Here is a 16,246-nt window from a genome sequence, read left to right on the forward strand (position 1 = left end):
TTAAAAGTCAACGGGACCTGGGATTCCCAGCCGGTCACCCATACTGGTACTTGCCAGGCCTCAAGCTGGCTGGCGGCCGCGATCTGACGAGAGCAGGCACATTCAGCTTAGAATGCCCGTTGACAGCTCCGCCTCCTTTCCTATGGGCTTTCTGCAGTGCGAACGCACCTCCGAAAAGGAAAGAAACCTACTCACGGCCTTAAAAGTCAACGGGACCTGGGATTCCCAGCCGGTCACCCATACTGGTACTTGCCAGGCCTCAAGCTGGCTGGCGGCCGCGATCTGACGAGAGCAGGCACATTCAGCTTAGAATGCCCGTTGACAGCTCCTCCTCCTTTCCTATGGGCTTTCTGCAGTGCGAACGCACCTCCGAAAAGGAAAGAAACCTACTCACGGCCTTAAAAGTCAACGGGACCTGGGATTCCCAGCCGGTCACCCATACTGGTACTTGCCAGGCCTCAAGCTGGCTGGCGGCCGTGATCTGACGAGAGCAGGCACATTCAGCTTAGAATGCCCGTTGACAGCTCCTCCTCCTTTCCTATGGGCTTTCTGCAGTGCGAACGCACCTCCGAAAAGGAAAGCAACCTACTCACGGCCTTAAAAGTCAACGGGACCTGGGATTCCCAGCCGGTCACCCATACTGGTACTTGCCAGGCCTCAAGCTGGCTGGCGGGTGCGATCTGACGAGAGCAGGCACATTCAGCTTAGAATGCCCGTTGACAGCTCCACCTCCTTTGCTATGGGCTTTCTGCAGTGCGAACGCACCTCCGAAACGGAAAGGAACCTACTCACGGCCTTAAAAGTCAACGGGACCTGGGATTCCCAGCCGGTCACCCATACTGGTACTTGCCAGGCCTCAAGCTGCCTGGCGGCCGCGATCTGACGAGAGCAGGCACATTCAGCTTAGAATGCCCGTTGACAGCTCCTCCTCCTTTCCTATGGGCTTTCTGCAGTGCGAACGCACCTCCGAAAAGGAAAGAAACCTATTCACGGCCTTAAAAGTCAACGGGACCTGGGATTCCCAGCCGGTCACCCATACTGGTACTTGCCAGGCCTCAAGCTGGCTGGCGGCCGCGATCTGACGAGAGCAGGCACATTCAGCTTAGAATGCCCGTTGACAGCTTCTCCTCCTTTCCTATGGGCTTTCTGCAGTGCGAACGCACCTCCGAAAAGGAAAGAAACCTACTCACGGCCTTAAAAGTCAACGGGACCTGGGATTCCCATCCGGTCACCCATACTGGTACTTGCCAGGCCTCAAGCTGGCTGGCGGCCGCGATCTGACGAGAGCAGGCACATTCAGCTTAGAATGCCCGTTGACAGCTCCTCCTCCTTTCCTATGGGCTTTCTGCAGTGCGAACGCACCTCCGAAAAGGAAAGAAACCTACTCACGGCCTTAAAAGTCAACAGGACCTGGGATTCCCAGACGGTCACCCATACTGGTACTTGCCAGGCCTCAAGCTGGCTGGCGGCCGCGATCTGACGAGAGCAGGCACATTCAGCTTAGAATGCCCGTTGACAGCTCCTCCTCCTTTCCTATGGGCTTTCTGCAGTGCGAACGCACCTCCGAAAAGGAAAGAAACCTACTCACGGCCTTAAAAGTCAACGGGACCTGGGATTCCCAGCCGGTCACCCATACTGGTACTTGCCAGGCCTCAAGCTGGCTGGCGGCCGCGATCTGACGAGAGCAGGCACATTCAGCTTAGAATGCCCGTTGACAGCTCTTCCTCCTTTCCTATGGGCTTTCTGCAGTGCGAACGCACCTCCGAAAAGGAAAGAAACCTACTCACGGCCTTAAAAGTCAACGGGACCTGGGATTCCCAGCCGGTCACCCATACTGGTACTTGCCAGGCCTCAAGCTGGCTGGCGGCCGCGATCTGACGAGAGCAGGCACATTCAGCTTAGAATGCCCGTTGACAGCTCCTCCTCCTTTCCTATGGGCTTTCTGCAGTGCGAACGCACCTCCGAAAAGGAAAGCAACCTACTCACGGCCTTAAAAGTCAACGGGACCTGGGATTCCCAGCCGGTCACCCATACTGGTACTTGCCAGGCCTCAAGCTGGCTGGCGGCCGCGATCTGACGAGAGCAGGCACATTCAGCTTAGAATGCCCGTTGACAGCTCCGCCTCCTTTCCTATGGGCTTTCTGCAGTGCGAACGCACCTCCGAAAAGGAAAGGAACCTACTCACGGCCTTAAAAGTCAACGGGACCTGGGATTCCCAGCCGGTCACCCATACTGGTACTTGCCAGGCCTCAAGCTGGCTGGCGGCCGCGATCTGACGAGAGCAGGCACATTCAGCTTAGAATGCCCGTTGACAGCTCCTCCTCCTTTCCTATGGGCTTTCTGCAGTGCGAACGCACCTCCGAAAAGGAAAGAAACCTACTCACGGCCTTAAAAGTCAACGGGACCTGGGATTCCCAGCCGGTCACCCATACTGGTACTTGCCAGGCCTCAAGCTGGCTGGCGGCCGCGATCTGACGAGAGCAGGCACATTCAGCTTAGAATGCCCGTTGACGGCTCCTCCTCCTTTCCTATGGGCTTTCTGCAGTGCGAACGCACCTCCGAAAAGGAAAGCAACCTACTCACAGCCTTAAAAGTCAACGGGACCTGGGATTCCCAGCCGGTCACCCATACTGGTACTTGCCAGGCCTCAAGCTGGCTGGCGGCCGCGATCTGACGAGAGCAGGCACATTCAGCTTAGAATGCCCGTTGACAGCTCCTCCTCCTTTCCTATGGGCTTTCTGCAGTGCGAACGCACCTCCGAAAAGGAAAGAAACCTACTCACGGCCTTAAAAGTCAACGGGACCTGGGATTCCCAGCCGGTCACCCATACTGGTACTTGCCAGGCCTCAAGCTGGCTGGCGGCCGCGATCTGACGAGAGCAGGCACATTCAGCTTAGAATGCCCGTTGACAGCTCCTCCTCCTTTCCTATGGGCTTTCTGCAGTGCGAACGCACCTCCGAAAAGGAAAGCAACCTACTCACGGCCTTAAAAGTCAACGGGACCTGGGATTCCCAGTCGGTCACCCATACTGGTACTTGCCAGGCCTCAAGCTGGCTGGCGGCCGTGATCTGACGAGAGCAGGCACATTCAGCTTAGAATGCCCGTTGACAGCTCCTCCTCCTTTCCTATGGGCTTTCTGCAGTGCGAACGCACCTCCGAAAAGGAAAGAAACCTACTCACGGCCTTAAAAGTCAACGGGACCTGAGATTCCCAGCCGGTCACCCATACTGGTACTTGCCAGGCCTCAAGCTGGCTGGCGGCCGCAATCTGACGAGAGCAGGCACATTCAGCTTAGAATGCCCGTTGACAGCTCCTCCTCCTTTCCTATGGGCTTTCTGCAGTGCGAACGCACCTCCGAAAAGGAAAGAAACCTACTCACGGCCTTAAAAGTCAACGGGACCTGGGATTCCCAGCCGGTCACCCATACTGGTACTTGCCAGGCCTTAAGCTGGCTGGCGGCCGCGATCTGACGAGAGCAGGCACATTCAGCTTAGAATGCCCGTTGACAGCTCCTCCTCCTTTCCTATGGGCTTTCTGCAGTGCGAACGCACCTCCGAAAAGGAAAGCAACCTACTCACGGCCTTAAAAGTCAACGGGACCTGGGATTCCCAGCCGGTCACCCATACTGGTACTTGCCAGGCCTCAAGCTGGCTGGCGGCCGCGATCTGACGAGAGCAGGCACATTCAGCTAAGAATGCCCGTTGACAGCTCCTCCTCCTTTCCTATGGGCTTTCTGCAGTGCGAACGCACCTCCGAAAAGGAAAGAAACCTACTCACGGCCTTAAAAGTCAACGGGACCTGGGATTCCCAGCCGGTCACCCATACTGGTACTTGCCAGGCCTCAAGCTGGCTGGCGGCCGCGATCTGACGAGAGCAGGCACATTCAGCTTAGAATGCCCGTTGACAGCTCCTCCTCCTTTCCTATGGGCTTTCTGCAGTGCGAACGCACCTCCGAAAAGGAAAGCAACCTACTCACGGCCTTAAAAGTCAACGGGACCTGGGATTCCCAGCCGGTCACCCATACTGGTACTTGCCAGGCCTCAAGCTGGCTGGCGGCCGCGATCTGACGAGAGCAGGCACATTCAGCTTAGAATGCCCGTTGACAGCTCCTCCTCCTTTCCTATGGGCTTTCTGCAGTGCGAACGCACCTCCGAAAAGGAAAGCAACCTACTCACGGCCTTAAAAGTCAACGGGACCTGGGATTCCCAGCCGGTCACCCATACTGGTACTTGCCAGGCCTCAAGCTGGCTGGCAGCCGCGATCTGACGAGAGCAGGCACATTCAGCTTAGAATGCCCGTTGACAGCTCCTCCTCCTTTCCTATGGGCTTTCTGCAGTGCGAACGCACCTCCGAAAAGGAAAGAAACCTACTCACGGCCTTAAAAGTCAACGGGACCTGGGATTCCCAGCCGGTCACCCATACTGGTACTTGCCAGGCCTCAAGCTGGCTGGCGGCCGCGATCTGACGAGAGCAGGCACATTCAGCTTAGAATGCCCGTTGACAGCTCCTCCTCCTTTCCTATGGGCTTTCTGCAGTGCGAACGCACTTCCGAAAAGGAAAGAAACCTACTCACGGCCTTAAAAGTTAACGGGACCTGGGATTCCCAGCCGGTCACCCATACTGGTACTTGCCAGGCCTCAAGTTGGCTGGCGGCCGCGATCTGACGAGAGCAGGCACATTCAGCTTAGAATGCCCGTTGACAGCTCCTCCTCCTTTCCTATGGGCTTTCTGCAGTGCGAACGCACCTCCGAAAAGGAAAGAAACCTACTCACGGCCTTAAAAGTCAACGGGACCTGGGATTCCCAGCCGGTCACCCATACTGGTACTTGCCAGGCCTCAAGCTGGCTGGCGGCCGCGATCTGACGAGAGCAGGCACATTCAGCTTAGAATGCCCGTTGACAGCTCCTCCTCCTTTCCTATGGGCTTTCTGCAGTGCGAACGCACCTCCGAAAAGGAAAGAAACCTACTCACGGCCTTAAAAGTCAACAGGACCTGGGATTCCCAGCCGGTCACCCATACTGGTACTTGCCAGGCCTCAAGCTGGCTGGCGGCCGCGATCTGACGAGAGCAGGCACATTCAGCTTAGAATTCCCGTTGACAGCTCCTCCTCCTTTCCTATGGGCTTTCTGCAGTGCGAACGCACCTCCGAAAAGGAAAGAAACCTACTCACGGCCTTAAAAGTCAACGGGACCTGGGATTCCCAGCCGGTCACCCATACTGGTACTTGCCAGGCCTCAAGCTGGCTGGCGGCCGCGATCTGACGAGAGCAGGCACATTCAGCTTAGAATGCCCGTTGACAGCTCCTCCTCCTTTCCTATGGGCTTTCTGCAGTGCGAACGCACCTCCGAAAAGGAAAGAAACCTACTCACGGCCTTAAAAGTCAACGGGACCTGGGATTCCCAGCCGGTCACCCATACTGGTACTTGCCAGGCCTCAAGCTGGCTGGCGGCCGCGATCTGACGAGAGCAGGCACATTCAGCTTAGAATGCCCGTTGACAGCTCCTCCTCCTTTCCTATGGGCTTTCTGCAGTGCGAACGCACCTCCGAAAAGGAAAGAAACCTACTCACGGCCTTAAAAGTCAACGGGACCTGGGATTCCCAGCCGGTCACCCATACTGGTACTTGCCAGGCCTCAAGCTGGCTGGCGGCCGCGATCTGACGAGAGCAGGCACATTCAGCTTAGAATGCCCGTTGACAGCTCCTCCTCCTTTCCTATGGGCTTTCTGCAGTGCGAACGCACCTCCGAAAAGGAAAGCAACCTACTCACGGCCTTAAAAGTCAACGGGACCTGGGATTCCCAGCCGGTCACCCATACTGGTACTTGCCAGGCCTCAAGCTGGCTGGCGGCCGCGATCTGACGAGAGCAGGCACATTCAGCTTAGAATGCCCGTTGACAGCTCCTCCTCCTTTCCTATGGGCTTTCTGCAGTGCGAACGCACCTCCGAAAAGGAAAGAAACCTACTCACGGCCTTAAAAGTCAACGGGACCTGGGATTCCCAGCCGGTCACCCATACTGGTACTTGCCAGGCCTCAAGCTGGCTGGCGGCCGCGATCTGACGAGAGCAGGCACATTCAGCTTAGAATGCCCGTTGACAGCTCCTCCTCCTTTCCTATGGGCTTTCTGCAGTGCGAACGCACCTCCGAAACGGAAAGAAACCTACTCACGGCCTTAAAAGTCAACGGGACCTGGTATTCCCAGCCGGTCACCCATACTGGTACTTGCCAGGCCTCAAGCTGGCTGGCGGCCGCGATCTGACGAGAGCAGGCACATTCAGCTTAGAATGCCTGTTGACAGCTCCTCCTCCTTTCCTATGGGCTTTCTGCAGTGCGAACGCACCTCCGAAAAGGAAAGAAACCTACTCACGGCCTTAAAAGTCAACGGGACCTGGGATTCCCAGCCGGTCACCCATACTGGTACTTGCCAGGCCTCAAGCTGGCTGGCGGCCGCGATCTGACGAGAGCAGGCACATTCAGCTTAGAATGCCCGTTGACAGCTCCTCCTCCTTTCCTATGGGCTTTCTGCAGTGCGAACGCACCTCCGAAAAGGAAAGCAACCTACTCACGGCCTTAAAAGTCAACGGGACCTGGGATTCCCAGCCGGTCACCCATACTGGTACTTGCCAGGCCTCAAGCTGGCTGGCGGCCGCGATCTGACGAGAGCAGGCACATTCAGCTTAGAATGCCCGTTGACAGCTCCTCCTCCTTTCCTATGGGCTTTCTGCAGTGCGAACGCACCTCCGAAAAGGAAAGAAACCTACTCACGGCCTTAAAAGTCAACGGGACCTGGGATTCCCAGCCGGTCACCCATACTGGTACTTGCCAGGCCTCAAGCTGGCTGGCGGCCGCGATCTGACGAGAGCAGGCACATTCAGCTTAGAATTCCCGTTGACAGCTCCTCCTCCTTTCCTATGGGCTTTCTGCAGTGCGAACGCACCTCTGAAAAGGAAAGAAACCTACTCACGGCCTTAAAAGTCAACGGGACCTGGGATTCCCAGCCGGTCACCCATACTGGTACTTGCCAGGCCTCAAGCTGGCTGGCGGCCGCGATCTGACGAGAGCAGGCACATTCAGCTTAGAATGCCCGTTGACAGCTCCTCCTCCTTTCCTATGGGCTTTCTGCAGTGCGAACGCACCTCCGAAAAGGAAAGAAACCTACTCACGGCCTTAAAAGTCAACGGGACCTGGGATTCCCAGCCGGTCACCCATACTGGTACTTGCCAGGCCTCAAGCTGGCTGGCGGCCGCGATCTGACGAGAGCAGGCACATTCAGCTTAGAATGCCCATTGACAGCTCCTCCTCCTTTCCTATGGGCTTTCTGCAGTGCGAACGCACCTCCGAAAAGGAAAGCAACCTACTCACAGCCTTAAAAGTCAACGGGACCTGGGATTCCCAGCCGGTCACCCATACTGGTACTTGCCAGGCCTCAAGCTGGCTGGCGGCCGCGATCTGACGAGAGCAGGCACATTCAGCTTAGAATGCCCGTTGACAGCTCCTCCTCCTTTCCTATGGGCTTTCTGCAGTGCGAACGCACCTCCGAAAAGGAAAGAAACCTACTCACGGCCTTAAAAGTCAACGGGACCTGGGATTCCCAGCCGGTCACCCATACTGGTACTTGCCAGGCCTCAAGCTGGCTGGCGGCCGCGATCTGACGAGAGCAGGCACATTCAGCTTAGAATGCCCGTTGACAGCTCCTCCTCCTTTCCTATGGGCTTTCTGCAGTGCGAACGCACCTCCGAAAAGGAAAGCAACCTACTCACGGCCTTAAAAGTCAACGGGACCTGGGATTCCCAGTCGGTCACCCATACTGGTACTTGCCAGGCCTCAAGCTGGCTGGCGGCCGCGATCTGACGAGAGTAGGCACATTCAGCTTAGAATGCCCGTTGACAGCTCCTCCTCCTTTCCTATGGGCTTTCTGCAGTGCGAACGCACCTCCGAAAAGGAAAGAAACCTACTCACGGCCTTAAAAGTCAACGGGACCTGAGATTCCCAGCCGGTCACCCATACTGGTACTTGCCAGGCCTCAAGCTGGCTGGCGGCCGCAATCTGACGAGAGCAGGCACATTCAGCTTAGAATGCCCGTTGACAGCTCCTCCTCCTTTCCTATGGGCTTTCTGCAGTGCGAACGCACCTCCGAAAAGGAAAGAAACCTACTCACGGCCTTAAAAGTCAACGGGACCTGGGATTCCCAGCCGGTCACCCATACTGGTACTTGCCAGGCCTTAAGCTGGCTGGCGGCCGCGATCTGACGAGAGCAGGCACATTCAGCTTAGAATGCCCGTTGACAGCTCCGCCTCCTTTCCTATGGGCTTTCTGCAGTGCGAACGCACCTCCGAAAAGGAAAGGAACCTACTCACGGCCTTAAAAGTCAACGGGACCTGGGATTCCCAGCCGGTCACCCATACTGGTACTTGCCAGGCCTCAAGCTGGCTGGCGGCCACGATCTGACGAGAGCAGGCACATTCAGCTTAGAATGCCCGTTGACAGCTCCTCCTCCTTTCCTATGGGCTTTCTGCAGTGCGAACGCACCTCCGAAAAGGAAAGAAACCTACTCACGGCCTTAAAAGTCAACGGGACCTGGGATTCCCAGCCGGTCACCCATACTGGTACTTGCCAGGCCTCAAGCTGGCTGGCGGCCGCGATCTGACGAGAGCAGGCACATTCAGCTTAGAATGCCCGTTGACAGCTCCTCCTCCTTTCCTATGGGCTTTCTGCAGTGCGAACGCACCTCCGAAACGGAAAGAAACCTACTCACGGCCTTAAAAGTCAACGGGACCTGGTATTCCCAGCCGGTCACCCATACTGGTACTTGCCAGGCCTCAAGCTGGCTGGCGGCCGCGATCTGACGAGAGCAGGCACATTCAGCTTAGAATGCCTGTTGACAGCTCCTCCTCCTTTCCTATGGGCTTTCTGCAGTGCGAACGCACCTCCGAAAAGGAAAGAAACCTACTCACGGCCTTAAAAGTCAACGGGACCTGGGATTCCCAGCCGGTCACCCATACTGGTACTTGCCAGGCCTCAAGCTGGCTGGCGGCCGCGATCTGACGAGAGCAGGCACATTCAGCTTAGAATGCCCGTTGACAGCTCCTCCTCCTTTCCTATGGGCTTTCTGCAGTGCGAACGCACCTCCGAAAAGGAAAGCAACCTACTCACGGCCTTAAAAGTCAACGGGACCTGGGATTCCCAGCCGGTCACCCATACTGGTACTTGCCAGGCCTCAAGCTGGCTGGCGGCCGCGATCTGACGAGAGCAGGCACATTCAGCTTAGAATGCCCGTTGACAGCTCCTCCTCCTTTCCTATGGGCTTTCTGCAGTGCGAACGCACCTCCGAAAAGGAAAGAAACCTACTCACGGCCTTAAAAGTCAACGGGACCTGGGATTCCCAGCCGGTCACCCATACTGGTACTTGCCAGGCCTCAGGCTGGCAGCCGCGATCTGACGAGAGCAGGCACATTCAGCTTAGAATTCCCGTTGACAGCTCCTCCTCCTTTCCTATGGGCTTTCTGCAGTGCGAACGCACCTCTGAAAAGGAAAGAAACCTACTCACGGCCTTAAAAGTCAACGGGACCTGGGATTCCCAGCCGGTCACCCATACTGGTACTTGCCAGGCCTCAAGCTGGCTGGCGGCCGCGATCTGACGAGAGCAGGCACATTCAGCTTAGAATGCCCGTTGACAGCTCCTCCTCCTTTCCTATGGGCTTTCTGCAGTGCGAACGCACCTCCGAAAAGGAAAGAAACCTACTCACGGCCTTAAAAGTCAACGGGACCTGGGATTCCCAGCCGGTCACCCATACTGGTACTTGCCAGGCCTCAAGCTGGCTGGCGGCCGCGATCTGACGAGAGCAGGCACATTCAGCTTAGAATGCCCGTTGACGGCTCCTCCTCCTTTCCTATGGGCTTTCTGCAGTGCGAACGCACCTCCGAAAAGGAAAGCAACCTACTCACAGCCTTAAAAGTCAACGGGACCTGGGATTCCCAGCCGGTCACCCATACTGGTACTTGCCAGGCCTCAAGCTGGCTGGCGGCCGCGATCTGACGAGAGCAGGCACATTCAGCTTAGAATGCCCGTTGACAGCTCCTCCTCCTTTCCTATGGGCTTTCTGCAGTGCGAACGCACCTCCGAAAAGGAAAGAAACCTACTCACGGCCTTAAAAGTCAACGGGACCTGGGATTCCCAGCCGGTCACCCATACTGGTACTTGCCAGGCCTCAAGCTGGCTGGCGGCCGCGATCTGACGAGAGCAGGCACATTCAGCTTAGAATGCCCGTTGACAGCTCCTCCTCCTTTCCTATGGGCTTTCTGCAGTGCGAACGCACCTCCGAAAAGGAAAGCAACCTACTCACGGCCTTAAAAGTCAACGGGACCTGGGATTCCTAGTCGGTCACCCATACTGGTACTTGCCAGGCCTCAAGCTGGCTGGCGGCCGTGATCTGACGAGAGCAGGCACATTCAGCTTAGAATGCCCGTTGACAGCTCCTCCTCCTTTCCTATGGGCTTTCTGCAGTGCGAACGCACCTCCGAAAAGGAAAGAAACCTACTCACGGCCTTAAAAGTCAACGGGACCTGAGATTCCCAGCCGGTCACCCATACTGGTACTTGCCAGGCCTCAAGCTGGCTGGCGGCCGCAATCTGACGAGAGCAGGCACATTCAGCTTAGAATGCCCGTTGACAGCTCCTCCTCCTTTCCTATGGGCTTTCTGCAGTGCGAACGCACCTCCGAAAAGGAAAGAAACCTACTCACGGCCTTAAAAGTCAACGGGACCTGGGATTCCCAGCCGGTCACCCATACTGGTACTTGCCAGGCCTTAAGCTGGCTGGCGGCCGCGATCTGACGAGAGCAGGCACATTCAGCTTAGAATGCCCGTTGACAGCTCCTCCTCCTTTCCTATGGGCTTTCTGCAGTGCGAACGCACCTCCGAAAAGGAAAGCAACCTACTCACGGCCTTAAAAGTCAACGGGACCTGGGATTCCCAGCCGGTCACCCATACTGGTACTTGCCAGGCCTCAAGCTGGCTGGCGGCCGCGATCTGACGAGAGCAGGCACATTCAGCTTAGAATGCCCGTTGACAGCTCCTCCTCATTTCCTATGGGCTTTCTGCAGTGCGAACGCACCTCCGAAAAGGAAAGCAACCTACTCACGGCCTTAAAAGTCAACGGGACCTGGGATTCCCAGCCGGTCACCCATACTGGTACTTGCCAGGCCTCAAGCTGGCTGGCGGCCGCGATCTGACGAGAGCAGGCACATTCAGCTTAGAATGCCCGTTGACAGCTCCTCCTCCTTTCCTATGGGCTTTCTGCAGTGCGAACGCACCTCCGAAAAGGAAAGCAACCTACTCACGGCCTTAAAAGTCAACGGGACCTGGGATTCCCAGCCGGTCACCCATACTGGTACTTGCCAGGCCTCAAGCTGGCTGGCAGCCGCGATCTGACGAGAGCAGGCACATTCAGCTTAGAATGCCCGTTGACAGCTCCTCCTCCTTTCCTATGGGCTTTCTGCAGTGCGAACGCACCTCCGAAAAGGAAAGAAACCTACTCACGGCCTTAAAAGTCAACGGGACCTGGGATTCCCAGCCGGTCACCCATACTGGTACTTGCCAGGCCTCAAGTTGGCTGGCGGCCGCGATCTGACGAGAGCAGGCACATTCAGCTTAGAATGCCCGTTGACAGCTCCTCCTCCTTTCCTATGGGCTTTCTGCAGTGCGAACGCACCTCCGAAAAGGAAAGAAACCTACTCACGGCCTTAAAAGTCAACGGGACCTGGGATTCCCAGCCGGTCACCCATACTGGTACTTGCCAGGCCTCAAGCTGGCTGGCGGCCGCGATCTGACGAGAGCAGGCACATTCAGCTTAGAATGCCCGTTGACAGCTCCTCCTCCTTTCCTATGGGCTTTCTGCAGTGCGAACGCACCTCCGAAAAGGAAAGAAACCTACTCACGGCCTTAAAAGTCAACAGGACCTGGGATTCCCAGCCGGTCACCCATACTGGTACTTGCCAGGCCTCAAGCTGGCTGGCGGCCGCGATCTGACGAGAGCAGGCACATTCAGCTTAGAATTCCCGTTGACAGCTCCTCCTCCTTTCCTATGGGCTTTCTGCAGTGCGAACGCACCTCCGAAAAGGAAAGAAACCTACTCACGGCCTTAAAAGTCAACGGGACCTGGGATTCCCAGCCGGTCACCCATACTGGTACTTGCCAGGCCTCAAGCTGGCTGGCGGCCGCGATCTGACGAGAGCAGGCACATTCAGCTTAGAATGCCCGTTGACAGCTCCTCCTCCTTTCCTATGGGCTTTCTGCAGTGCGAACGCACCTCCGAAAAGGAAAGAAACCTACTCACGGCCTTAAAAGTCAACGGGACCTGGGATTCCCAGCCGGTCACCCATACTGGTACTTGCCAGGCCTCAAGCTGGCTGGCGGCCGCGATCTGACGAGAGCAGGCACATTCAGCTTAGAATGCCCGTTGACAGCTCCTCCTCCTTTCCTATGGGCTTTCTGCAGTGCGAACGCACCTCCGAAAAGGAAAGAAACCTACTCACGGCCTTAAAAGTCAACGGGACCTGGGATTCCCAGCCGGTCACCCATACTGGTACTTGCCAGGCCTCAAGCTGGCTGGCGGCCGCGATCTGACGAGAGCAGGCACATTCAGCTTAGAATGCCCGTTGACAGCTCCTCCTCCTTTCCTATGGGCTTTCTGCAGTGCGAACGCACCTCCGAAAAGGAAAGCAACCTACTCACGGCCTTAAAAGTCAACGGGACCTGGGATTCCCAGCCGGTCACCCATACTGGTACTTGCCAGGCCTCAAGCTGGCTGGCGGCCGCGATCTGACGAGAGCAGGCACATTCAGCTTAGAATGCCCGTTGACAGCTCCTCCTCCTTTCCTATGGGCTTTCTGCAGTGCGAACGCACCTCCGAAAAGGAAAGAAACCTACTCACGGCCTTAAAAGTCAACGGGACCTGGGATTCCCAGCCGGTCACCCATACTGGTACTTGCCAGGCCTCAAGCTGGCTGGCGGCCGCGATCTGACGAGAGCAGGCACATTCAGCTTAGAATGCCCGTTGACAGCTCCTCCTCCTTTCCTATGGGCTTTCTGCAGTGCGAACGCACCTCCGAAAAGGAAAGCAACCTACTCACGGCCTTAAAAGTCAACGGGACCTGGGATTCCCAGCCGGTCACCCATACTGGTACTTGCCAGGCCTCAAGCTGGCTGGCGGCCGCGATCTGACGAGAGCAGGCACATTCAGCTTAGAATGCCCGTTGACAGCTCCGCCTCCTTTCCTATGGGCTTTCTGCAGTGCGAACGCACCTCCGAAAAGGAAAGGAACCTACTCACGGCCTTAAAAGTCAACGGGACCTGGGATTCCCAGCCGGTCACCCATACTGGTACTTGCCAGGCCTCAAGCTGGCTGGCGGCCGCGATCTGACGAGAGCAGGCACATTCAGCTTAGAATGCCCGTTGACAGCTCCTCCTCCTTTCCTATGGGCTTTCTGCAGTGCGAACGCACCTCCGAAAAGGAAAGAAACCTACTCACGGCCTTAAAAGTCAACGGGACCTGGGATTCCCAGCCGGTCACCCATACTGGTACTTGCCAGGCCTCAAGCTGGCTGGCGGCCGCGATCTGACGAGAGCAGGCACATTCAGCTTAGAATGCCCGTTGACAGCTCCTCCTCCTTTCCTATGGGCTTTCTGCAGTGCGAACGCACCTCCGAAACGGAAAGAAACCTACTCACGGCCTTAAAAGTCAACGGGACCTGGTATTCCCAGCCGGTCACCCATACTGGTACTTGCCAGGCCTCAAGCTGGCTGGCGGCCGCGATCTGACGAGAGCAGGCACATTCAGCTTAGAATGCCTGTTGACAGCTCCTCCTCCTTTCCTATGGGCTTTCTGCAGTGCGAACGCACCTCCGAAAAGGAAAGAAACCTACTCACGGCCTTAAAAGTCAACGGGACCTGGGATTCCCAGCCGGTCACCCATACTGGTACTTGCCAGGCCTCAAGCTGGCTGGCGGCCGCGATCTGACGAGAGCAGGCACATTCAGCTTAGAATGCCCGTTGACAGCTCCTCCTCCTTTCCTATGGGCTTTCTGCAGTGCGAACGCACCTCCGAAAAGGAAAGCAACCTACTCACGGCCTTAAAAGTCAACGGGACCTGGGATTCCCAGCCGGTCACCCATACTGGTACTTGCCAGGCCTCAAGCTGGCTGGCGGCCGCGATCTGACGAGAGCAGGCACATTCAGCTTAGAATGCCCGTTGACAGCTCCTCCTCCTTTCCTATGGGCTTTCTGCAGTGCGAACGCACCTCCGAAAAGGAAAGAAACCTACTCACGGCCTTAAAAGTCAACGGGACCTGGGATTCCCAGCCGGTCACCCATACTGGTACTTGCCAGGCCTCAAGCTGGCTGGCGGCCGCGATCTGACGAGAGCAGGCACATTCAGCTTAGAATTCCCGTTGACAGCTCCTCCTCCTTTCCTATGGGCTTTCTGCAGTGCGAACGCACCTCTGAAAAGGAAAGAAACCTACTCACGGCCTTAAAAGTCAACGGGACCTGGGATTCCCAGCCGGTCACCCATACTGGTACTTGCCAGGCCTCAAGCTGGCTGGCGGCCGCGATCTGACGAGAGCAGGCACATTCAGCTTAGAATGCCCGTTGACAGCTCCTCCTCCTTTCCTATGGGCTTTCTGCAGTGCGAACGCACCTCCGAAAAGGAAAGAAACCTACTCACGGCCTTAAAAGTCAACGGGACCTGGGATTCCCAGCCGGTCACCCATACTGGTACTTGCCAGGCCTCAAGCTGGCTGGCGGCCGCGATCTGACGAGAGCAGGCACATTCAGCTTAGAATGCCCATTGACAGCTCCTCCTCCTTTCCTATGGGCTTTCTGCAGTGCGAACGCACCTCCGAAAAGGAAAGCAACCTACTCACAGCCTTAAAAGTCAACGGGACCTGGGATTCCCAGCCGGTCACCCATACTGGTACTTGCCAGGCCTCAAGCTGGCTGGCGGCCGCGATCTGACGAGAGCAGGCACATTCAGCTTAGAATGCCCGTTGACAGCTCCTCCTCCTTTCCTATGGGCTTTCTGCAGTGCGAACGCACCTCCGAAAAGGAAAGAAACCTACTCACGGCCTTAAAAGTCAACGGGACCTGGGATTCCCAGCCGGTCACCCATACTGGTACTTGCCAGGCCTCAAGCTGGCTGGCGGCCGCGATCTGACGAGAGCAGGCACATTCAGCTTAGAATGCCCGTTGACAGCTCCTCCTCCTTTCCTATGGGCTTTCTGCAGTGCGAACGCACCTCCGAAAAGGAAAGCAACCTACTCACGGCCTTAAAAGTCAACGGGACCTGGGATTCCCAGTCGGTCACCCATACTGGTACTTGCCAGGCCTCAAGCTGGCTGGCGGCCGCGATCTGACGAGAGTAGGCACATTCAGCTTAGAATGCCCGTTGACAGCTCCTCCTCCTTTCCTATGGGCTTTCTGCAGTGCGAACGCACCTCCGAAAAGGAAAGAAACCTACTCACGGCCTTAAAAGTCAACGGGACCTGAGATTCCCAGCCGGTCACCCATACTGGTACTTGCCAGGCCTCAAGCTGGCTGGCGGCCGCAATCTGACGAGAGCAGGCACATTCAGCTTAGAATGCCCGTTGACAGCTCCTCCTCCTTTCCTATGGGCTTTCTGCAGTGCGAACGCACCTCCGAAAAGGAAAGAAACCTACTCACGGCCTTAAAAGTCAACGGGACCTGGGATTCCCAGCCGGTCACCCATACTAGTACTTGCCAGGCCTTAAGCTGGCTGGCGGCCGCGATCTGACGAGAGCAGGCACATTCAGCTTAGAATGCCCGTTGACAGCTCCTCCTCCTTTCCTATGGGCTTTCTGCAGTGCGAACGCACCTCCGAAAAGGAAAGCAACCTACTCACGGCCTTAAAAGTCAACGGGACCTGGGATTCCCAGCCGGTCACCCATACTGGTACTTGCCAGGCCTCAAGCTGGCTGGCGGCCGCGATCTGACGAGAGCAGGCACATTCAGCTAAGAATGCCCGTTGACAGCTCCTCCTCCTTTCCTATGGGCTTTCTGCAGTGCGAACGCACCTCCGAAAAGGAAAGAAACCTACTCACGGCCTTAAAAGTCAACGGGACCTGGGATTCCCAGCCGGTCACCCATACTGGTACTTGCCAGGCCTCAAGCTGGCTGGCGGCCGCGATCTGACGAGAGCAGGCACATTCAGCTTAGAATGCCCGTTGACAGCTCCT

At 56.6% G+C, this 16,246-nt stretch overlaps 81 pseudogenes; all 81 read right to left on the reverse strand.

Annotated features, from left to right (window-relative positions):
* Positions 1-5: 5 nt before the first annotated feature.
* On the reverse strand, positions 6-124 carry LOC136602203 (5S ribosomal RNA; annotated as a pseudogene).
* Positions 125-204: 80 nt separating this feature from the next.
* Positions 205-323, reverse strand: LOC136602204 (5S ribosomal RNA; annotated as a pseudogene).
* An 80-nt stretch (positions 324-403) lies between these two features.
* Positions 404-522, reverse strand: LOC136602362 (5S ribosomal RNA; annotated as a pseudogene).
* An 80-nt stretch (positions 523-602) lies between these two features.
* LOC136602349 (5S ribosomal RNA) lies at positions 603-721 on the reverse strand (annotated as a pseudogene).
* An 80-nt stretch (positions 722-801) lies between these two features.
* Positions 802-920, reverse strand: LOC136602412 (5S ribosomal RNA; annotated as a pseudogene).
* Positions 921-1,000: 80 nt separating this feature from the next.
* On the reverse strand, positions 1,001-1,119 carry LOC136602206 (5S ribosomal RNA; annotated as a pseudogene).
* Positions 1,120-1,199: 80 nt separating this feature from the next.
* LOC136602316 (5S ribosomal RNA) lies at positions 1,200-1,318 on the reverse strand (annotated as a pseudogene).
* An 80-nt stretch (positions 1,319-1,398) lies between these two features.
* Positions 1,399-1,517, reverse strand: LOC136602303 (5S ribosomal RNA; annotated as a pseudogene).
* Positions 1,518-1,597: 80 nt separating this feature from the next.
* Positions 1,598-1,716, reverse strand: LOC136602208 (5S ribosomal RNA; annotated as a pseudogene).
* Positions 1,717-1,796: 80 nt separating this feature from the next.
* On the reverse strand, positions 1,797-1,915 carry LOC136602209 (5S ribosomal RNA; annotated as a pseudogene).
* Positions 1,916-1,995: 80 nt separating this feature from the next.
* On the reverse strand, positions 1,996-2,114 carry LOC136602210 (5S ribosomal RNA; annotated as a pseudogene).
* An 80-nt stretch (positions 2,115-2,194) lies between these two features.
* LOC136602211 (5S ribosomal RNA) lies at positions 2,195-2,313 on the reverse strand (annotated as a pseudogene).
* Positions 2,314-2,393: 80 nt separating this feature from the next.
* On the reverse strand, positions 2,394-2,512 carry LOC136602212 (5S ribosomal RNA; annotated as a pseudogene).
* An 80-nt stretch (positions 2,513-2,592) lies between these two features.
* Positions 2,593-2,711, reverse strand: LOC136602213 (5S ribosomal RNA; annotated as a pseudogene).
* An 80-nt stretch (positions 2,712-2,791) lies between these two features.
* On the reverse strand, positions 2,792-2,910 carry LOC136602214 (5S ribosomal RNA; annotated as a pseudogene).
* Positions 2,911-2,990: 80 nt separating this feature from the next.
* Positions 2,991-3,109, reverse strand: LOC136602354 (5S ribosomal RNA; annotated as a pseudogene).
* An 80-nt stretch (positions 3,110-3,189) lies between these two features.
* LOC136602379 (5S ribosomal RNA) lies at positions 3,190-3,308 on the reverse strand (annotated as a pseudogene).
* An 80-nt stretch (positions 3,309-3,388) lies between these two features.
* LOC136602219 (5S ribosomal RNA) lies at positions 3,389-3,507 on the reverse strand (annotated as a pseudogene).
* An 80-nt stretch (positions 3,508-3,587) lies between these two features.
* On the reverse strand, positions 3,588-3,706 carry LOC136602320 (5S ribosomal RNA; annotated as a pseudogene).
* An 80-nt stretch (positions 3,707-3,786) lies between these two features.
* LOC136602215 (5S ribosomal RNA) lies at positions 3,787-3,905 on the reverse strand (annotated as a pseudogene).
* An 80-nt stretch (positions 3,906-3,985) lies between these two features.
* Positions 3,986-4,104, reverse strand: LOC136602217 (5S ribosomal RNA; annotated as a pseudogene).
* An 80-nt stretch (positions 4,105-4,184) lies between these two features.
* On the reverse strand, positions 4,185-4,303 carry LOC136602302 (5S ribosomal RNA; annotated as a pseudogene).
* Positions 4,304-4,383: 80 nt separating this feature from the next.
* LOC136602218 (5S ribosomal RNA) lies at positions 4,384-4,502 on the reverse strand (annotated as a pseudogene).
* Positions 4,503-4,582: 80 nt separating this feature from the next.
* Positions 4,583-4,701, reverse strand: LOC136602396 (5S ribosomal RNA; annotated as a pseudogene).
* Positions 4,702-4,781: 80 nt separating this feature from the next.
* LOC136602220 (5S ribosomal RNA) lies at positions 4,782-4,900 on the reverse strand (annotated as a pseudogene).
* An 80-nt stretch (positions 4,901-4,980) lies between these two features.
* Positions 4,981-5,099, reverse strand: LOC136602343 (5S ribosomal RNA; annotated as a pseudogene).
* An 80-nt stretch (positions 5,100-5,179) lies between these two features.
* LOC136602221 (5S ribosomal RNA) lies at positions 5,180-5,298 on the reverse strand (annotated as a pseudogene).
* An 80-nt stretch (positions 5,299-5,378) lies between these two features.
* Positions 5,379-5,497, reverse strand: LOC136602222 (5S ribosomal RNA; annotated as a pseudogene).
* Positions 5,498-5,577: 80 nt separating this feature from the next.
* On the reverse strand, positions 5,578-5,696 carry LOC136602223 (5S ribosomal RNA; annotated as a pseudogene).
* Positions 5,697-5,776: 80 nt separating this feature from the next.
* Positions 5,777-5,895, reverse strand: LOC136602224 (5S ribosomal RNA; annotated as a pseudogene).
* An 80-nt stretch (positions 5,896-5,975) lies between these two features.
* On the reverse strand, positions 5,976-6,094 carry LOC136602225 (5S ribosomal RNA; annotated as a pseudogene).
* Positions 6,095-6,174: 80 nt separating this feature from the next.
* LOC136602355 (5S ribosomal RNA) lies at positions 6,175-6,293 on the reverse strand (annotated as a pseudogene).
* An 80-nt stretch (positions 6,294-6,373) lies between these two features.
* LOC136602377 (5S ribosomal RNA) lies at positions 6,374-6,492 on the reverse strand (annotated as a pseudogene).
* Positions 6,493-6,572: 80 nt separating this feature from the next.
* LOC136602226 (5S ribosomal RNA) lies at positions 6,573-6,691 on the reverse strand (annotated as a pseudogene).
* An 80-nt stretch (positions 6,692-6,771) lies between these two features.
* LOC136602334 (5S ribosomal RNA) lies at positions 6,772-6,890 on the reverse strand (annotated as a pseudogene).
* Positions 6,891-6,970: 80 nt separating this feature from the next.
* LOC136602228 (5S ribosomal RNA) lies at positions 6,971-7,089 on the reverse strand (annotated as a pseudogene).
* Positions 7,090-7,169: 80 nt separating this feature from the next.
* LOC136602327 (5S ribosomal RNA) lies at positions 7,170-7,288 on the reverse strand (annotated as a pseudogene).
* Positions 7,289-7,368: 80 nt separating this feature from the next.
* On the reverse strand, positions 7,369-7,487 carry LOC136602229 (5S ribosomal RNA; annotated as a pseudogene).
* Positions 7,488-7,567: 80 nt separating this feature from the next.
* Positions 7,568-7,686, reverse strand: LOC136602230 (5S ribosomal RNA; annotated as a pseudogene).
* Positions 7,687-7,766: 80 nt separating this feature from the next.
* Positions 7,767-7,885, reverse strand: LOC136602372 (5S ribosomal RNA; annotated as a pseudogene).
* Positions 7,886-7,965: 80 nt separating this feature from the next.
* Positions 7,966-8,084, reverse strand: LOC136602380 (5S ribosomal RNA; annotated as a pseudogene).
* An 80-nt stretch (positions 8,085-8,164) lies between these two features.
* On the reverse strand, positions 8,165-8,283 carry LOC136602231 (5S ribosomal RNA; annotated as a pseudogene).
* Positions 8,284-8,363: 80 nt separating this feature from the next.
* On the reverse strand, positions 8,364-8,482 carry LOC136602350 (5S ribosomal RNA; annotated as a pseudogene).
* Positions 8,483-8,562: 80 nt separating this feature from the next.
* LOC136602232 (5S ribosomal RNA) lies at positions 8,563-8,681 on the reverse strand (annotated as a pseudogene).
* Positions 8,682-8,761: 80 nt separating this feature from the next.
* Positions 8,762-8,880, reverse strand: LOC136602356 (5S ribosomal RNA; annotated as a pseudogene).
* Positions 8,881-8,960: 80 nt separating this feature from the next.
* On the reverse strand, positions 8,961-9,079 carry LOC136602233 (5S ribosomal RNA; annotated as a pseudogene).
* Positions 9,080-9,159: 80 nt separating this feature from the next.
* LOC136602234 (5S ribosomal RNA) lies at positions 9,160-9,278 on the reverse strand (annotated as a pseudogene).
* Positions 9,279-9,553: 275 nt separating this feature from the next.
* On the reverse strand, positions 9,554-9,672 carry LOC136602235 (5S ribosomal RNA; annotated as a pseudogene).
* Positions 9,673-9,752: 80 nt separating this feature from the next.
* Positions 9,753-9,871, reverse strand: LOC136602236 (5S ribosomal RNA; annotated as a pseudogene).
* Positions 9,872-9,951: 80 nt separating this feature from the next.
* On the reverse strand, positions 9,952-10,070 carry LOC136602237 (5S ribosomal RNA; annotated as a pseudogene).
* Positions 10,071-10,150: 80 nt separating this feature from the next.
* On the reverse strand, positions 10,151-10,269 carry LOC136602390 (5S ribosomal RNA; annotated as a pseudogene).
* Positions 10,270-10,349: 80 nt separating this feature from the next.
* Positions 10,350-10,468, reverse strand: LOC136602391 (5S ribosomal RNA; annotated as a pseudogene).
* Positions 10,469-10,548: 80 nt separating this feature from the next.
* LOC136602382 (5S ribosomal RNA) lies at positions 10,549-10,667 on the reverse strand (annotated as a pseudogene).
* An 80-nt stretch (positions 10,668-10,747) lies between these two features.
* On the reverse strand, positions 10,748-10,866 carry LOC136602243 (5S ribosomal RNA; annotated as a pseudogene).
* An 80-nt stretch (positions 10,867-10,946) lies between these two features.
* Positions 10,947-11,065, reverse strand: LOC136602239 (5S ribosomal RNA; annotated as a pseudogene).
* Positions 11,066-11,145: 80 nt separating this feature from the next.
* Positions 11,146-11,264, reverse strand: LOC136602240 (5S ribosomal RNA; annotated as a pseudogene).
* Positions 11,265-11,344: 80 nt separating this feature from the next.
* Positions 11,345-11,463, reverse strand: LOC136602305 (5S ribosomal RNA; annotated as a pseudogene).
* An 80-nt stretch (positions 11,464-11,543) lies between these two features.
* Positions 11,544-11,662, reverse strand: LOC136602360 (5S ribosomal RNA; annotated as a pseudogene).
* An 80-nt stretch (positions 11,663-11,742) lies between these two features.
* LOC136602241 (5S ribosomal RNA) lies at positions 11,743-11,861 on the reverse strand (annotated as a pseudogene).
* An 80-nt stretch (positions 11,862-11,941) lies between these two features.
* LOC136602344 (5S ribosomal RNA) lies at positions 11,942-12,060 on the reverse strand (annotated as a pseudogene).
* An 80-nt stretch (positions 12,061-12,140) lies between these two features.
* On the reverse strand, positions 12,141-12,259 carry LOC136602242 (5S ribosomal RNA; annotated as a pseudogene).
* Positions 12,260-12,339: 80 nt separating this feature from the next.
* LOC136602244 (5S ribosomal RNA) lies at positions 12,340-12,458 on the reverse strand (annotated as a pseudogene).
* An 80-nt stretch (positions 12,459-12,538) lies between these two features.
* On the reverse strand, positions 12,539-12,657 carry LOC136602245 (5S ribosomal RNA; annotated as a pseudogene).
* An 80-nt stretch (positions 12,658-12,737) lies between these two features.
* LOC136602246 (5S ribosomal RNA) lies at positions 12,738-12,856 on the reverse strand (annotated as a pseudogene).
* An 80-nt stretch (positions 12,857-12,936) lies between these two features.
* On the reverse strand, positions 12,937-13,055 carry LOC136602247 (5S ribosomal RNA; annotated as a pseudogene).
* An 80-nt stretch (positions 13,056-13,135) lies between these two features.
* On the reverse strand, positions 13,136-13,254 carry LOC136602248 (5S ribosomal RNA; annotated as a pseudogene).
* An 80-nt stretch (positions 13,255-13,334) lies between these two features.
* LOC136602250 (5S ribosomal RNA) lies at positions 13,335-13,453 on the reverse strand (annotated as a pseudogene).
* An 80-nt stretch (positions 13,454-13,533) lies between these two features.
* On the reverse strand, positions 13,534-13,652 carry LOC136602397 (5S ribosomal RNA; annotated as a pseudogene).
* Positions 13,653-13,732: 80 nt separating this feature from the next.
* Positions 13,733-13,851, reverse strand: LOC136602357 (5S ribosomal RNA; annotated as a pseudogene).
* Positions 13,852-13,931: 80 nt separating this feature from the next.
* On the reverse strand, positions 13,932-14,050 carry LOC136602251 (5S ribosomal RNA; annotated as a pseudogene).
* An 80-nt stretch (positions 14,051-14,130) lies between these two features.
* Positions 14,131-14,249, reverse strand: LOC136602252 (5S ribosomal RNA; annotated as a pseudogene).
* An 80-nt stretch (positions 14,250-14,329) lies between these two features.
* On the reverse strand, positions 14,330-14,448 carry LOC136602335 (5S ribosomal RNA; annotated as a pseudogene).
* An 80-nt stretch (positions 14,449-14,528) lies between these two features.
* Positions 14,529-14,647, reverse strand: LOC136602253 (5S ribosomal RNA; annotated as a pseudogene).
* Positions 14,648-14,727: 80 nt separating this feature from the next.
* On the reverse strand, positions 14,728-14,846 carry LOC136602328 (5S ribosomal RNA; annotated as a pseudogene).
* An 80-nt stretch (positions 14,847-14,926) lies between these two features.
* LOC136602398 (5S ribosomal RNA) lies at positions 14,927-15,045 on the reverse strand (annotated as a pseudogene).
* Positions 15,046-15,125: 80 nt separating this feature from the next.
* LOC136602254 (5S ribosomal RNA) lies at positions 15,126-15,244 on the reverse strand (annotated as a pseudogene).
* Positions 15,245-15,324: 80 nt separating this feature from the next.
* LOC136602373 (5S ribosomal RNA) lies at positions 15,325-15,443 on the reverse strand (annotated as a pseudogene).
* Positions 15,444-15,523: 80 nt separating this feature from the next.
* On the reverse strand, positions 15,524-15,642 carry LOC136602383 (5S ribosomal RNA; annotated as a pseudogene).
* Positions 15,643-15,722: 80 nt separating this feature from the next.
* Positions 15,723-15,841, reverse strand: LOC136602195 (5S ribosomal RNA; annotated as a pseudogene).
* An 80-nt stretch (positions 15,842-15,921) lies between these two features.
* LOC136602321 (5S ribosomal RNA) lies at positions 15,922-16,040 on the reverse strand (annotated as a pseudogene).
* An 80-nt stretch (positions 16,041-16,120) lies between these two features.
* On the reverse strand, positions 16,121-16,239 carry LOC136602256 (5S ribosomal RNA; annotated as a pseudogene).
* Positions 16,240-16,246: the final 7 nt, after the last annotated feature.

The sequence above is a fragment of the Eleutherodactylus coqui genome, unplaced genomic scaffold, assembly GCF_035609145.1.
Source record: "Eleutherodactylus coqui strain aEleCoq1 unplaced genomic scaffold, aEleCoq1.hap1 HAP1_SCAFFOLD_638, whole genome shotgun sequence".
Classification (NCBI taxonomy): Eukaryota; Metazoa; Chordata; class Amphibia; order Anura; family Eleutherodactylidae; genus Eleutherodactylus; species Eleutherodactylus coqui.